The sequence below is a fragment of the Nerophis lumbriciformis genome, linkage group LG02, assembly GCF_033978685.3.
Source record: "Nerophis lumbriciformis linkage group LG02, RoL_Nlum_v2.1, whole genome shotgun sequence".
NCBI lineage: Eukaryota > Metazoa > Chordata > Actinopteri > Syngnathiformes > Syngnathidae > Nerophis > Nerophis lumbriciformis.
Genome location: NC_084549.2, coordinates 26,263,849 through 26,282,063, shown reverse-complemented (window position 1 = coordinate 26,282,063; position 18,215 = coordinate 26,263,849). Strand labels below are relative to the sequence as shown.

The 18,215-nt window shown below is 39.2% G+C and overlaps 1 protein-coding gene across 2 annotated transcripts in view; it reads left to right on the top strand.

Moving 5' to 3' along the window:
* mcu (mitochondrial calcium uniporter) overlaps positions 1–18,215 on the top strand; it is a 156,820-nt gene that overhangs the window by 117,883 nt on the left and 20,722 nt on the right. The gene's annotated exons all lie outside the window — the stretch shown is intronic.

The following is an 18,215-nucleotide window of genomic DNA, read 5'->3' as shown; positions in this document are numbered from 1 at the left end:
CCGAATTCAGCTGGGATAGGCTCCATCAGCCCCCGTGACACCGAAAGGGACAAGCGGTAGAAAATGGATGGATGGATGGATGGAATACTTTCGCAACATTATAACTTGCTAACTACTGACAATTAACTAATGAAAATCTGAACTTGAATTATGGTCCAACGTAATTGTTTTGAAAAATAAAGTGGCCCATACAAGACCCTTTCCCTTTCCCCAGTCCTACTCAAATAGTGGGGCGGGCCCCCCTTTAGGGGCGCGGTACAATGTCAGGGGGGGCACATGTTACATCGGGGAACATGCTTTTTTTGCCGTATCAGAATATGATGAAGCGTATGTAGCACTTGGCTTCACTGTAACCATGGTGGGGGACGAAGAAAGACCTGTGTGTTGTTTCGTTCAATGTTAATAAGCTTACAATGTTATGCAGAGGTATAGTTATAACAATTTTATAGACAATTCATACAATATTTATATTCACTGTGAAGAGTGGGGTGGTCACAACATATTTTCTTCTTCCTAAGGGGGGCACATCAGAAAATATTTGAGAAGTACTGCCTTACCCTAATGTTAATTTTCACCTTAAAGGGGAACTGCACATTTAAAACATTTGTGTCTATTATTCACAATCTTAATGTGAGAGAAGCATGCATATGTTGTCCTTTTTTTAAATGCATTCTAAATCATAAATAAATGCTTGCATAAGTCCCCCCCACACCCTCGAAACTCCCCTACCACTGAAGGTGCACTCATTGGAGAGAGGCTGCACTTACTCCGGCTCAGTGTTGACACACACACGTAGGACGTAGGATTCTCGCCTGTCCATTGCCTGTCTGTGCAGCGCGAGCACCTTTCCCGCAGCTGTGTGTGGAGCTGTCAGTTTGCGCGTCCTTCTGACACGTGCTAAATAATTGCTGGCAAAACAGTGATCAGTGTTGATAAATCACATTTTGCGTGCTAAATAATTATATTTGCATCTTCTCCACCCAGTATTGTGGGGGTTCTGACATTCAGCATATATTTTGCAGATTAATGAAGACAGAGATGCAAGATGGATTGCACTCCTTATTCTGCTTACTTAAAGGAGAACTGCACTTTTTTGGAATGTTGCTTATCGTTGACAATCATTATGAAATGTTTTTTTTTGTTAATGCATTCTAAATATTAAATAAATGCGATCAAAAGTCTGCTTACAATGGAGTCTATGCGAACCGTTCAATTCTGCCTAAAGATCCCCTAAAAAAACACCCAAACACCTGCATTAGAGTATTATATACATGATGTAAGTATATATGTAATGTAGTAACGGGCACATTTATAATAACATTTAATATTTATTTATTTTCATAATTTTAAGCATATGCGGTGCATTAATTTAAAAAACACATAACCTTTGCTTTTTTTTTCTTCATCACTAATTATTACTCACTGCAGACTTCATGAGAGCCAACAAACCAAATTAAACATCACTTACTGTACAATGTCTTCTGTCATTAGGATGCCGACTGCTAGGATATTCATATATTCCCATTTAGATGAAAAATGTCTCATAATCATCGCAAAGAAACAGGGTGGGGGAACAAGCGCCTATCCTGTCTTTTTCGCCAGTTCCAGGTCCTAAATGGCTGTCAAAGTGTACCAACTTGTCAGATTATATCCTCTCCCATTTACTTTTCAGGTGAGAGACATTATTTATGATCTACAAGAAAGCTTACAGGGAGCAAAGATGCGCGGAAACAGCAGACCACTCGATGATGTAAACATAGGGTCACACGGAAGTGATCACGTTGCAGCTATAAATAGTTCTCCTGCATTAGACCTTATAATAACAATATCACCAATACTTGGTTAATATCCAAGTCACAAAATGTAATTGGAGTATTCTTGGCGCTTTTTAAATGGTTATTTATTGGAATTTATGAGCGAAATAGAGGACCTCCCATTGGCTCCGCTGTAAGCAGATTTTTATTTACGTTTACCGTATATTACCAAATAGTAGCCCGGGCGTTTATTTCACAAAATCAATTTTGGAAACAGGCGTTTAAAAGAAGCAGGCGGTTATTTGCACAAGGCTTTTATTTATTTTTGCACAAGCCTGCACCAGGCTATTATTTAGTTACAATGGTTACTGTCCAGTATTTTTTTTTCGTACAAAAAACTTTAAATGTAAAAGCTATTGTAAACATACAAACAAAAAAACAAGAGATCAACATGAGGAATTGATTAAGCCAGCCACTCGTTGCACCAAAGACCACCCCGGTGTCTCTCGTGTCACTCGCGGTGGCATACAACTCCCTGGCCTTAATGCGGATAATTTTGCGGGACACACGGTGGTTCAGTTCACGAACGTGATGTATCCACTGACACAAATTAGCATCAAGCTCCTCGCTCACTTTCTTCCTACCTCCACCAGATAAGCGAGCCCGTTTTTCATCGATTGCCGACTGAGATAGTAGTTCTCCCTTTTTTGTTTCCATTCTCGTACACGTTTTGGGTCAACGTTAAACTGCCTGGCCGCTGCCAAACCAGAATTCTGTTCCGCATACTTCACAACCGCTAGCTTGAACTTTAAGTCAAACTTTCTTCATCCCCCTTAAAGTATTCCCGTCCATCAGTTGTGGTGTACTGGTATCCTGTTCATTCAACTCACTGCTACTGTTGCTTGCCATGTTGAAACTTTTCCTCGTGGGTTTGTTGTTGTCGTTGAGTGTGTGTTACGCTATATGCGGTGACCCATTGCAATATGTTGATTACCCAGAATCCCCACGTAACGTAAGCCATCACGGCACAGATTTCGTTAAGCCTTTGATTGGCATGTAACTCTCTGCGTCTGCTGTTACCGTAATTACCAGAATTACTGCACCTTTGCTTTTCCTTTTAGCTTATAAATTAGGCTTAATGAAATCAATATGATTTTAATCTCTGTTATGCAAATAACAGCCCATGGGCAGCTATTTGGACATAGGCGGTTATTAGGAAGAGGCGGTTAATTCACAAAATGGGGTCAGACCCCGGGCGGCTATAAGGACATGGGTGGTTTTTTGCCCAAGGGCGTTTATTTGGTAATATAAGGTATTTAATATTTTGAATGCATTAAAACAAAATCCATTCGTTCTCATGTCTTTCATGATGATTGTGAACAATAAACAAAATTCGCAATCTTCTTTGCACTAGTTTAGTAGATTAGCTTTGAGTGTGCCATCAGGTTTGCACATGTGTTAGAACATGCAAACTTTTAGTGAATCAGGCCCTTACTATACAATGTCTGCTCTCACTGGGATGCGGACTGATTGGATTTTCATATCTTCCTGTTTAGATGAAAAATAGATCATAATCCTCATGAAGGGTTAAAAAAAAAGTGCAGCAAAAGAGTGTCTTTTTGTGTCTTTCTCGCCATCCCCAGGTATAAGTTAGACTTCTCGGTTTATGGCCACAACCTTCTACTATCCGGGTGAGGGACATGATTTGTAATCTATAATTACCTTTCAGTATTGTTGGCTGTCTTTGGATGGTTTTTTTAGAGAGATCTTTATGGGTGAATAGAGTACTCCCATTAGCTGAATTGTTCGACACCTCATACTTGCCATACAGAGAATGCAAAAAAAAGAAAAACATATGTGTTCTTATCTTACATAGGGATTGTGAATGATAGAAAACATTTCAAGTAAAGTGTAGTCCCGCTTTAAGGAAAGTGCATGTTATGTTCTCTCATTAGAATTATTAGATTATGGATTTTTTTTTAATTTTATTTCCTGTCCAGCGCGCCTCTTTATTTTCCATTTCCTTTTTTCCTCTATTTGCCACTACTTCTCCCATCTGTGCGCTGGCTTCTTCACCTGTCCCTTACTGGCAACCAGGACACACCTGTTCCTGGTTGCCAATTAGGATGCTTTATATTCCAGCCCTGTCCTCTTGATTTTGTGTGCGTTGTACTGACATGTTGCACAGCTTTCCCTGCGCCTCCTTGGACTGTTTTTCCTTTTTGTGCACTTCCCTGCCGCACTATTTTTCTTATTTAATACATTTTGCTTGCACTTTGTATGCCGTCTCTGCATCCCGTGACAAGAAACGTGAAAGAGGAAGTCCAATATGGAGGAGTTTAAAGCGGATGAATGATTTTCCGGATTCTCGGACCGATTTCCGATTTTAATATCGGATTGCGGCACCCTGAGTCAAGATGTTCAATATATGATTAAGTAATATAATTTTTTTGAGGGTGTTGCATACAAATACACATTTTGCAGTTACATTTATTTTATTATTGCAAACGATGCAGTGTTTATTACTTGCATTACTTGAGTTGACATTTGCTTATTTCTTGGCAACAGTGAATAATGCATTTAGACGCAGTTGAGAGGAGAAGAAATTTAAAGTGCCGGACTCAGCAGTCCCTTAATGTGAGATAGAAGAGCAATAAATCTGGAAACAACCAGAGGAAAAAAAAACACACGCATTCGGTTGCCTTGCCAGGTTAATGAATGGGGGTGAGGGGCTCATCGTTTGTATGTATTCCCTTCTTTTCTCTGATGATTGTAGCTACACTTCCTTTTTCTGCAATTCTCCTTGCAATACCCACAAAATCCTTCAAATTGTCAAGCGAGTGTTAAGGTCATGCATTGTTATTGGAAATTTTGGCCATCCAGTTCACATCAGCCCATTTAATGAGTATTTGCGAGTGTAAGTGTTCTGAATACAATTAGGATACAACTGCTCCAACTCATCCCACCTTGACCATGGCCCTTGCATTTTTTTTGTCACGGCAACATGATTGAACACCTCATGACTTGACTTGGCCACTAGCAAATTGATCCAATATCCTTTAAACTATAAATCTGTCTTCGTCTTATGACTCCTACCAGCAAACTGTGTCCAATAAACAGGGCGGACATTAAGACTTTTTTCATTCCGAGTGATGCCTAGAGAATGCTTCTCTAACATAGATGTAACAAAAGATCCACTTTACAAATCATTTTATGAATGACTTTGGGAGACTCGCCGCGCTATTTTGAACCTAGCTGCCTGAGATTGTATATTAGCACATAGATGGATGCAGCCATTGTGCAGATAAATGACGGAGTGCTCCACATCCCCGGAAGGGCACCACGGAATGGGAATTATGTCAGCGACATTATTCTTCAGCACTGGTGTCTGTATCACATTCGCACACTTCAAAAAATGCTCAGGTTTTTGTTCCTTGAGGGGGAGAACAGATGTCTTAAACCTCATGTTATATTCAACTAAGCCAAAATAAAGCAAAGCTGTCAGTGCGTACACAGGGTTTTATTTCAGCAGAAAAGTGAGAGTTAGAATACAAATCAGGTGCATCACATTTGTTCTTTTGTCACAACAACAACAATCCACAGTTTTCATTTCATCATTCACTCAAAAAGATGCTCTGCTGACAACCACAGCTTTGCAATCAAGTCCAGCTCAGACATTTCTGTGTATTCTTGCTGTGTCTGTGTGCGATTTCTGTGGGCTTACTCACACAGTCCAATAACTTTCTTGTTAATTGGAGACTCTTAATTGTCCTTAGGTATGTATAAATGTGAGCGTGAACGGTTGTTTTTTTATACAGTATGTGCCATTTAATTGACTGGTGACCACTCCAGAGTGTACACCACTCCTCACACAAAATTAGCTGTGATAGGCTCCAGCTAACATTTGCCAAAGCCAAATGTCCCGAGAATATTCGTCTTCAAACCGAAGTAGAAAGATGAGTCCATCAACACGGACAAAGGAGCAAGTAGACCAAATTGTTGGAAAGTCATGGTAACAAAAAAAAAAAAAGACAAAACAAACTACCAGACTCAGGTTTTCCAATTGGGTAAAAGAACTTAACTTCAAGATGTTCAGTATTTATTGAAGTGCAATCTTTGCTAACAGATATTGAGAGTCCATTTTATTTTTATCGTTTGTTTACTTATTTGGGATGATTAAAAGTTGTTGACATTCCAATTATAATGATAAAAAATATTGTTAAGAAATAAAAATGTATTGCATTTCAAGAGTCACTTGCATTATTAGTATAACATATTATGATTACATCAGTGCTTAATTTAGTCTCAAATTAAATTAAGCAATAGCTTTTGGGACAATATATCGTCCAGCAAAATGTGTTATCGGCCCAGGCCTACTGTTAAGTTGTCACATTAAGAAAATAAAATCATTATGCTTACTGGAATTTAATGCATATGGAAACATATGATGATTACTGGTAGACAGATTTCAATAAACACTGTGTGTTAATTCCTTACTTAAAATATATATATATATATATATATATATATATATATATATATATATATATATATATATATATATATATATATATATATATATATATATATTGCCAACATGTTCATATACATGACTGTATTATTTTGTCAAGAAGTTGCCTGGACCAAAACTATTTCGGAACTTTTCTAAATAAAGGGGACCACAAAAAATGTCATTATTGGTTTTATTTTAACAAAAAAATCTTAGGGTACATTAAACAAATGTTTATTATTGCAATTTTGTCCTTAAATAAAATAGTGAACATACAAGACAACTTGTCTTTTAGTATTAAGTAAACAAACAAAGGCTCCTAATTTAGCTGCTGACATACACAGTAACATGTTGTGTCATTTATCATTCTATTATTTTGTCAAATTTATTAAGGACAAGTGGTAAAAAATGTATTATTAATCTACTTGTTCATTTACTGTTAATATCTGCTTATTTTCTGTTTCAACATGTTCTATCTACACTTCTGTTAAAATGTAATAATCAGTTATTGTTTGATACTTTACATTAGTTTTGGATGATACCACAAAATTGGGTATCAATCCGATACCAAGTAGTTACAGGATCATACATTGGTCATATTCAAAGTCCTCATGTGTCCAGGGACATATTTCCTGAGTTTATAAACATAATATACATTTAAAAAAAACGAAAGAAGATGTTGTGATGCCAAAAAATATTGATGTCATCATAGTAGTATCGATTAGATACGCTATTGTACGTGGTATCATTACAGTGGATGTTAGGTGTAGATCCACCAATGGCGTTTGTTTATATTATAGCATCCCGGAAGAGTTGGTGCTGCAGGGAATTCTGGGAATTTGTTCTCCAGTGTCTATGTTGTGTTGCGGTGCAAAAATTCTTCCAAAATGTGTTGGTCGTTGTTGTTTAGTGTGGTTTCACTATATGGCACATATTTATGACAGTGTTGGCATTGTTCATACTGCCACCCTTAGTGTGACATGTATGGCTGTTGAGGAAGTATGTTCTTCATTCGGTCGTGTGCAGTGTGTCCAAAGTCAAGATAAGTGTGTCATTAGTACATTACTGGGCACAATGAAATCTTTGTTAGGTTTTGATAATTATAGACTATGTGTTACCTTTTTTTATTATTTAAAAGGGACCAAGCTTGCCACTAAATTAACAACAACAATATTGATGTTTTAAAAATTATTTGAACGAATGAAATTTGCCATCAATCCCACGTGAGTGCTTGGCATTGTCCGTGGGTGCCCGGGCCCCGAAGCACCCACGGGATCGGCGCCCAAATAGAAAATGCTCTATAGCCCGCAGACTATTTTGGGCTCTGGGAATCACTAATAAGCCGTAGTTCTTACAACGCAGATTTCTTGCCGGGACCTATGGTACAATACAATCAGCGAGATAGGATGGAGCTAAAATAAATAAAACTACGGGACAAGGTGCGTCTCTTGACAACTAGTTGCGGAATACATACTTATGTCTTTAAAAACAGGACAATTCCGTTTTTTAAGGGACGTTTGGCAACCTTATCCTTGTTGTACAATATACAGTACATGTCGTCACCTGTTTAAATAATTTTTCTAGCCTTTTTTTCAGCTGGTAAGCAGCATTTTAGCCTTAGTCTAAAATGACCTGTGTTTATACCTCTGTTTCCTTTAGTCTACAGTGAGGCCCCAGTTTTACGTAATTGGAAGCCAGTCAGGAAGTACATCTACGCAGTCAAATGCAGCGGAAAGTAAAACGCAGTGCAGATGAGGCGGGTGAGACGTTGAAACCGGCACGTCAGGATTCAGTGGAAGTTAAACAGCGAGGGAGGGGGGCGAGAGGAAGGCGAGGGGCAACCCCCTGATTCAAGTCGAGGGATTCCTTTACTGCAGTAATCAGCAGCTTCCCCCTCCCCCCTCGCCCTCCCTCCCTCTTCCAAACCCGCCATCTCCACCTCACACGGAAGTCACGTTTCAGACACGGGCGGGGTGTGTGTCTGCTGCAGGCCACACTGTATGCAGCAGCAGCAGCGCATGGTTGGAAAACGCAAGCACTCTCGTGACTTTTACTCCAGCCATCATCCATCTCTACGGCTCCCCTGCTGCTGCTCCATTTATCCTCACATTCTGTCTTGGCCTTCCAGGTCACCTGTCCGTCCTCCCACTTGTACTCGGCGTGTCGCCTTCTCCCACTCTTTTAGTCCTGTGACATTGATTCCAAGGTTGCTGTGCTTTGACTGCAGCTACGCTCTTAAATATTTCACGCAGCATCTCGGTGGCTGCGTGCCGAGGGAGCGAGGAGAGGTGGGAGTGTGTGGACTGGTGGCGTTGGGTTTGCTTCGCTCTGACGTTGTGCAACTGCTGCTGACAAACAGGCTGGTGAACAGACTGGTGGACAAACACACACGCCACCTGCAAACACACATTGGTTTCTCGCCACAGATGGACACACACACACAAACATTCTTGTATTTGTTACCTTCTTGAGACCTCCGAAAAATGCCTACCCCTTTAAGACCACCCTTTCTAGATATATAAAGATTTGTATTTACAACATTAATAATATATACATACCAGGCAAATATAAAAAAGGTAAGCCTTAAGTTAATTTTTTTGTTTTGTTTTATTTGTAATTAGTTTTTAATCTTCATTATTTACTTCAAGTTATTGCAGTATGTTTATATATATATATATATATATATATATATATTTATTTATTTATTTTTTTATTTTGGCACATTTACATTTTTTACACTCACTTGTTATTACATATGCTGGCCAGAGGGGGAGCACTTAAAATTTGTACACACACTTGTTATTTCATATGTTGACCAAAAGGGGGAGCACTTAAAATTTGTACACACACTTGTTATTTCATATGTTGACCAAAAGGGGAGCACTTTTAAAACCGACACACCGTCAATTTGAAAAATCCCTCCTTTTTGGACCACCCTAATTTTGATAGATTTCACCACCAGTGGTGCAAATGAGACATTCTCTTTTAGATGCAATGGTTTCTGTATTGGGACCATGATTTTGGTCCTAACTTGTTCACCGGTCTTCATATGGAAGATACTTTTCCTTGTTGATGTCTCAAGAAGGGTAGAAATACAAGAACACACACACACACACACACACACACACACGTCGTAGTCATGTATGACGCCACATTTTTTCCGTATTTCTAAGTTGATGCATAAGGGCTCTTTGTAGAGTGTGCAACCATCTTAAATACGCCTCTCAGCTTGTCATCTGATCAGCAGCCATAATCATTGTTTGGGCTCACATGATGCCCTGGGACAATAATCACCATTCTTAGTCAGGAAACACATTTTTGGTGTTTGTGTGTTTCCTTGAACACAAAGACTTGCTTAAAGTTTGAGATCCTTGGGAAAAGGCTCTTCGGTTCTTCCCAGAGAATTTTTAAAGCAAGTGTCTTTCTTGATTTTGAACAATAACTCATCTAACTCACCAAATCGCAATTCTTATTTAATCCAATTCTAAATCAATTCATAATTGTATTTATTTATTTCATTTTTAAGAATCCATTTTTAAAAAGACGTTTTATAGGCCATCTCCATGCTTACTTACGGGGTATATGTCATACAGTATATCACCAGTCAAGAGGAGCTTTTGTGACCTGTAACTTGAAAAGGTTTTACAATTTTTTTATACCAAATCGTATATTGCAAGAATTGGTTTCAATTGAGAATCGTGTTGATTTGGGAATCAATTCAGAATCCAATCAGATTGTGACTTTTTGTAAGATTCAAATCCCTGATTTCCAAGGTAGCAGAATTCAACAGCAAAATCCACTCATGTTATATTCCAATAGTGCTACCATTCATAGAGCCTGATCTACTATAGGTTTGCATGCATAAAAACATTTGAAACCTTGATAGCACGTGAAGCTGATACCAAGGACTACATCTGTCAAATGAGCAAAATAGCACCTGCAATCCATCTAGCATGTTTGCCTTGAGGCATGGTAGAATGGTGGTTAGCATGTAGGCCACAAAGTCAGGAGATCTGGGTTAGAATCTCCGTTAGGGCATTTCTGTGTGAGATTGCATATTCTCCCGTGCGTGCTTGGGTTTTCTTCGTGTACTCCGGCTACCGCCCAAATCTCTAAAATTAATTGGAGACTCTAAATTGTCCATTGAATATGAGTGTGATTGGCTGTATGTCTATAGGTGTCATGTGATTGGCTGGTGTCCAGACTAGGGTGTGCCGTGCCTATCGCCCGGGTTCAGCTGGAATAGGTTCCAGTTTACCCGTGACTCTAGTGAGGATAAGCAGTATTAAAAATGGATGGATGGATGGAGGAGAGGAGATACAAATTTAGCTCATTCAATGTAATTTATCAAACCTGAAACGTTATAAATTCTGTGTTTTTGCGTCCATTTTTGCACATTTGAAAGACCGTTAGACACTGGCACAGCTTTACGCACAAATGGAAGGGGTCACTGTGACGAGATAGAGGCATCAATGTCATGACAGTTGACAGAGAGAGAGAATCTTCAGTGCTTTAGCGCTTGTTATTTAGAGTCTTAGTAGATCAAGTCTTTGTCCCAGCTGAAGTTTTAAGATGGTTCTACACTGCAGAGCTGAGCACCCAGTTACCATTCATGGGTTCTGTCTATTTTTTTAAATTAATATTCAATTTTTTTTTACCCATATCTGATATCACTGTGCTTCCATGGACTGAACATCTGAAAAGACCCACATGCATACATTCTAGGCAAATAACTACATGCTGCAAAAAGAAGTCTGCGCACATAGTGTAGTGTTGCATCCTCCTGTCTTTTGTGAATTTGGCCAGGTTCAATTCCCTGCTATTACCCCAACAACCAACTAAATCCTCTTGAGGGACAGATTTTTCTACACAACCCCACTTAACCTATACCGTATTTTCCGAACTATAAGGCACACGTAAATCCTTTTTTTTCCTCAAAACTCGACAGTGCGCCTTATAACCTGGTGCGCCTAATGTACAAACCCCGTTTCCATATGAGTTGGGAAATTGTGTTAGGCAAGGCAAGGCAACTTTATTTGTACAGCACTTTTCATACACAAGGCAGACTCAAAGTGCTTCACAGACAACAAAGTGAAATGAAAGAAAATAAAAGCAAAATTAAAATGCAGACAATAAAAATAAAAACAGTGCGGACGTTAAAAGATTAAAAGATTTAGCTGAAAGCTAAGGTGAACATAAAAGTTTTCAGTCTAGTTTTAAAAGTAGTCAGAGTTGGGGAAAGTCTGACATCTTCAGGAAGTTTATTCCAGCTATTTGTTGCATAGTGACTGAATGATGCTCTCCCTTGATTTGAGTTTACTCTGGGAACTGTTAACAGATTGGTCTCAGAAGATCTTAGTGATCTAGAGGGCTTATATAGTGGGAGCATATCGGTGATATACTTCGGCCCTAGACCATGTAGTGATTTATATGTGAGCAGGAGGATTTTGAAATCAATTCTCTGATGTACAGGGAGCCAATGTAAGGATTTAAGAATTGGTGTAATGAGCTCACATTTTTTGGTCTTTGTTAGAACTCTAGCAGCAGCGTTCTGAGTTGTTAGATGTAAATACAAATGGAATACAATGATTTGCAAATCATTTTCAACCCATATTCAGTTGAATATGCTACAAAGACAACATATTTGATGTTCAAACTGATAAACATTTTTTTTTTTGCAAATAATCATTCACTTTAGAATTTGATGCCAGCAACACGTGACAAAGAAGTTGGGAAAGGTTGCAATAAATACTGATAAAGTTGAGGAATGCTCATCAAACGCTTATTTGGAACATCCCACAGGTGTGCAGGCTAATTGGGAACAGGTGGGTGCCATGATTGGGTATAAAAACAGCTTCCCAAAAAATGCTCAGTCTTTCACAAGAATGGATGGGGTGAGGTACACCCCTTTGTCCACAACTGCGTGAGCAAATAGTCAAACAGTTTAAGAACAACGTTTCTCAAAGTGCAATTGCAAGAAATTTAGGGATTTCACCATCTACGGTCCATAATATCATCAAAAGGTTCAGAGAATCTGGAGAAATCACTCCACGTAAGCGGCATTGCCGGAAACCAACATTGAATGACCGTGACCTTCGATCCCTCAGACGGCACTGTATCAAAAACCGACATCAATCTCTAAAGGATATCACCACATAGGCTCAGGAACACTTCAGAAAACCACTGTCACTAAATACAGTTCGTCGCTACATCTGTAAGTGCAAGTTAAAGCTCTATTATGCAAAGCGAAAGCCATTTATCAACAACATCCAGAAACGCCGCCGACTTTTCTGGGCCCGAGATCATCTAAGATGGACTGATGCAAAGTGCAAAAGTGTTCTGTGGTCTGACGAGTCCACATTTCAAATTGTTTTTGGAAATATTTGACATGGTGTCATCCGGACCAAAGGGGAAGCGAACCATCCAAACTGTTATCGACGCAAAGTTGAAAAGCCAGCATCTGTGATGGTATGAGGGTGCATTAGTGCCCAAGGCATGTGTAACTTACACATCTGTGAAGGCACCATTAATGCTGAAAGGTACATACAGGTTTTTGGAACAACATATGCTGCCATCTAAGCACCGTCTTTTTCATGGACGCCCCTGCTTATTTCAGCAAGACAATGCCAAGCCACATTCAGCACGTGTTACAACAGCGTGGCTTCGTAAAAAAAGAGTGTGGGTACTTTCCTTGCCCGCCTGCAGTCCAGACCTATCTACCATCGAAAATGTGTGGCGAATTATGAAGCGTAAACTACGACAGCGGAGACCCCGGACTGTTGAACGACTGAAGCTCTACATAAAACAAGAATGGGAAAGAATTCCACTTTCAAAGCTTCAACAATTAGTTTCCTCAGTTCCCAATCGTTTATTGAGTGTTGTTAAAAGAAAAGGTGATGTAACACAGTGGTGAACATGCCCTTTCCCAACTACTTTGGCACGTGTTGCAGCCATGAAATTCTAAGTTAATTATTATTTGCAAAAAAAAAATAAAGTTTATGAGTTTGAACATCAAATATCTTGTCTTTGTAGTGCATTCAATTGAATATGGGTTGAAAAGGATTTGCAAATCATTGTATTCCGTTTATATTTACATCTAACACAATTTCCCATGATAATAATTCTGGTTTTGCTTACAGATCTCAACGCAATTTTATTTGGTACACGGTGTAAAGATAAGTGTGACCAGTAGATGGCAGTCAAACATAAGAGATACGTATAAACTGCAATATTATGGCAATATGACTCAAGTAAACAACACCAACATTTTATATGTTGCATTGAAAATATAGACCATTTCACACGACGCTCAAAAATCTATCAAAATGTTTTAGTACGACTTTGGTAAGCTATAATGCCGCATCGTTTGAAGGATTGTACTGTGCTTCAACATACAAGTATTATTATGGTGTGTGTATAAGGTAAGACATATTATCTGGCGTTTTCTTTTGCAATATTATGCAAAAGCAACGTTTCTTACCTTATGGTACCTGCTGATCTGTATTTGGGAGCTGCATAAATCCGGAAAAATTGTGCCCGTCCGCCTTTGTTGTCCTTGCCAACACCGTAGTCGATAAGCTTCTTATTTTTCTCTATCTTCTTGTTATGGGACATTCATCCTCCGCTGTTGCCATTTCTAATATAAAGTAGTGTAAAGTTTGTACTTATCTCTGTCAGTATACTCGCCAAGAAAGCGCTAAAACATACCGGTGTAATGAGTTTACATTATTCACCCAAGGAAATTTATTTATTAGAGAGTTCCGGTCGGACGGTTTTCACGGGACACATTTCCAGTGTTGTTGTGTCCGGATGAGGAGATGATGCTCCGTTATTGATTTAAGTAAAGTCTGAATGTCATTAAAACAGTTAGCTCCGTCTTTTGACACTTCTTCCAAACCTGTCCTTGCACGCGACACCGGTATTTACGCTACACGTAAATAAGACCGCCCACAAAACGGCGCATCTGGAAGCGACTGTCAGAAAGCGGCTTGAAGATGATCTGTAAAACATAAGCTATGCAACATTTTGATCAAAGAACCACCATTACATGTTATTTTACCACAAGAAAGTGTTTTCAATTTAGAAAAAAAAAAAAAAAAAATATGACTCCTTCAATACGCCCTATAATCCGGTGCGCCTTATATGTGAAAAAAAATCACACCATTCATCGGCAGTGCGCCTTACAATCCAGTGCGCCCTATGGTCCGGAAAATACGGTAGTTATTATTAAGAACTTGAGAATATTTACATATGTGTAAAACGCACTGTGTGAGTTACAACCTTTATACATGCTGCTGACGTCGTCTCCTTTTTTCTTTCTATTTCTGTCACAAACTGCATCTCTTCTCCTCAGACACTCAAATGTCTAATTTTTACATTTGGTTGATTCGATTAATTAATTTGAAAGTATCTGATTGCATGAGTTGTTTGTTTTTTTTACCAGCATTCACTACTATAACACATTTGGTCACAAGGGAGAAACATTTTAAATGAACAAACTTGATTAAAGTCAAGTGTTCTTTATAAGGGTGTGTTGTGCCCAGTTTAGAGTTTGTCTGTTCATCGTAGCTGTCGTTAACACAGCACTATCAGTACCTGTGCTGTTTGTACTTTGTTGACTGACTGAAAGGTCTGTCTCTCTGGATTAGACAACCGTGACAAGGGTGTGATTGTCAGTCAGAGGCGGTGATAGACAGCTGCGGCAGTTAATCACAAATAGTTGATTTGCAGCTCTGTGCTTTTGTGTAGTGTGGGGGACTGTAGGTATTCCCACATCTGGGCATCTAGACTTTGCATTTCTATTGTTTGGTTTTGTATTATTATGGAACAATGTGGATTTCCAATATCACTAGACTTGTGTGTTGGCCAAGTAAACCACACTTATCTTTTTGAGATGTCATGTCAGATTTCCACTTCACTCGAAAGGCTTTGTGTATGTGTTATTGCCTGCTTGATTCATACAAACTGTTCCTGCATGCATTGCGTCAGACAACAATATGACAAACTGCACATTCCTTCAGCTTCAGTCGCACAAACAAAGCTTGCTGTGCTGCCATTGTGGAATATGTATCTAGTGCACATGATTGTACCATAAATCAGAAAAGTTTCCTGCCTTTGTGCGATCTTGCTTGAATCCCTGGTGTCTAATAATCACTACGCTCCACTGTACATTTGTGAGGAAAAGGGAAAGACCATCTAACTGCCTTATAAGGCTCGATCGAGGCTCTGCAAAAAAATGTCACAAGTCACGTGATTTTAAAACGTTCCACCGAGTGCGGACACTCCTATTTTGCAGCATCCAGGAAAAAAGTATGCAAAAAAAACCAACAACAACAAGGGTTTCCCCGTGCTCTGCTCCCCTGCGCACTCCCTCCCTTCAGTTTCTGACACAAGTAGAGAACACTGAGGCACATATCTGTGCTGCTTCATTGCCAGTCACTGCAGTGTCTTTTGCTCTAGATAGTGACGCATTTGAATAGATTGCAAATTAATGAGGATTTAAAAAAATAATCATGTGGCATTGAATGGGCGTGGAAACTGGAAATATGTTAGTCCATAATGAGGAACTCTAATATGGTCCAATATGAGATAGGCTCCAGCGCCCCCCGCAACCCCGAAGGGAATAAGCGGTAGAAAATGTATGGATGGCTGGATGGATGGATGGATGGATGGATGATAGAAACAACCACTTGTACTACAAATTTATGTACTACAGCCTTCAGTCTCAAATACCACACCCCCTGCACACACTGATAATTTTGCAAATATGGAGGTCTCAGTGGTGCTTTTTTTGTGTGAAGAAATGAATAGTACTTTATTATTCCACATTTGTCATTCTGTTTTTCAAAATAAGGCCCAGAAATGTTTGCAAATGGATATAGCTCTAGTCCTAATCTGAACACACCAAAAACTGATCAAATTGCAACATGTTGCCATGTGTGTGTGCGCACAGTAGAACTACTTCATATGTTTTAGACCAGAGGTGTCAATTTCATTTCAGCTCAGGGGCCGCATTGAGGAAAATCTGTGCACGCGCGGGCCAGACTATTAAAATCATGGCATTAAAACCAAAAAATAAAGACAACTTCAGATTGTCTTCTTTGTCTTACTTTGGCCAAAAATAGAACAAACATATTCTGAAACTATTTCAATTAAAATATAGACAAAAAATACCGGCAGCAGTAAAGTTTAGATCCATGAAGGAAAGATGAAGTGAATGAATGTTTATAACTGAATAAATGAACATATGCATAAAAATGTGTTTTCTTTTGTATAATTTTTTTAAATGAATTAAGTAATGTTTATGACAATCTTTTTCCAAAACACAATATAGAATGTGAGATATAACAGGATAATGCATACATTTATCATTTGTTTTCAAAATGCTTACAAAAAAGGGGACCCCACAAATTTACTGCGGAAGACCAATTTTTATGACTTGATGGGGGTCCCTGGGACCCCATTTTGAAAATTCCTTGCACCAAAACTGATGGAGTATTGGTGCGTGTAAAACAGCAGCAGGCGGCTGTGGCCTGCGGGCCGGTTCTACAAACCCCGTTTCCATATGAGTTGGGAAATTGTGTTAGATGTAAATATAAACGGAATACAATGATTTGCAAATCATTTTCAACCCATATTCAGTTGAATATGCTACAAAGACAACATATTTGATGTTCAAACTGATAAACCTTTTTTTTTTTTGCAAATAATCATTAACTTTAGAATTTGATACCAGCAACACGTGACAAAGAAGTTGGGAAAGGTGGCAATAAATACTGATAAAGTTGAGGAATGCTCATCAAACACTTATTTGGAACATCCCACAGGTGTGCAGGCTAATTGGGAACAGGTGTGGGCCATGATTGGGTATAAAACAGCTTCCCAAAAAATGCTCAGTCTTTCACAAGAAAGGATGGGACGAGGTACACCCCTTTGTCCACAACTGCGTGAGCAAATAGTCAAACAGTTTAAGAATAACGTTTCTCAAAGTGCAATTGCAAGAAATTTTGGGTTTTCAACCTCTACGGTCCATAATATCATTAAAAGGTTCAGAGAATCTGAAGAAATCACTCCACGTAAGCGGTATGGCCAGAAACCAACATTGAATGACCGTGACCTTCGATGCTTCAGACGGCACTGTATCAAAAACCGACATCAATCTCTAAAGGATATCATCACATGGGCTCAGGAACACTACAGAAAACCACTGTCACTAAATACAGTTTGTCGCTACATCTGTAAGTGCAAGTTAAAGCTGTACTATGCAAAGCGAAAGCCATTTATCAACAACATCCAGAAACGCCGCCGGCTTCTCTGGGCCCGAGATCATCTAAGATGGACTGACGCAAAGTGGAAAAGTGTTCTGTGGTCTGACGAGTCCACATTTCAAATTGTTTTTGGAAATATTCGACATCGTGTCATCCGGACCAAAGGGGAAGCGAACCATCCAGACTGTTATCGACGCAAAGTTCAAAAGCCAGCATCTGTGATGGTATGGGGGTGCATTAGTGCCCAAGGCATGGGTAACTTACACATCTGTGAAGGCACCATTAATGCTGAAAGGTACATACAAGTTTTGGAACAACATATGCTGCCATCTAAGCGCTGTCTTTTTCATGGACGCCCCTGCTTATTTCAGCAAGACAATGCCAAGCCACATTCAGCACGTGTTACAACAGCGTGTTTTCGTAAAAAAAGAGTGCGGGTACTTTCCTGGCCCATCTGCAGTCCAGACCTGTCTCCCATCGTAAATGTGTGGCGCATTATGAAGCGTAAAATACGACAGCGGAGACCCCGGACTGTTGAACGACTGAAGCTCTACATAAAACAAGAATAGGAAAGAATTCCATTTTCAAAGCTTCAACAATTAGTTTCCTCAGTTCCCAATCGTTTATTGAGTGTTGTTAAAACAAAAGATGTAACACAGTGGTGAACATGCCCTTTCCCAACTA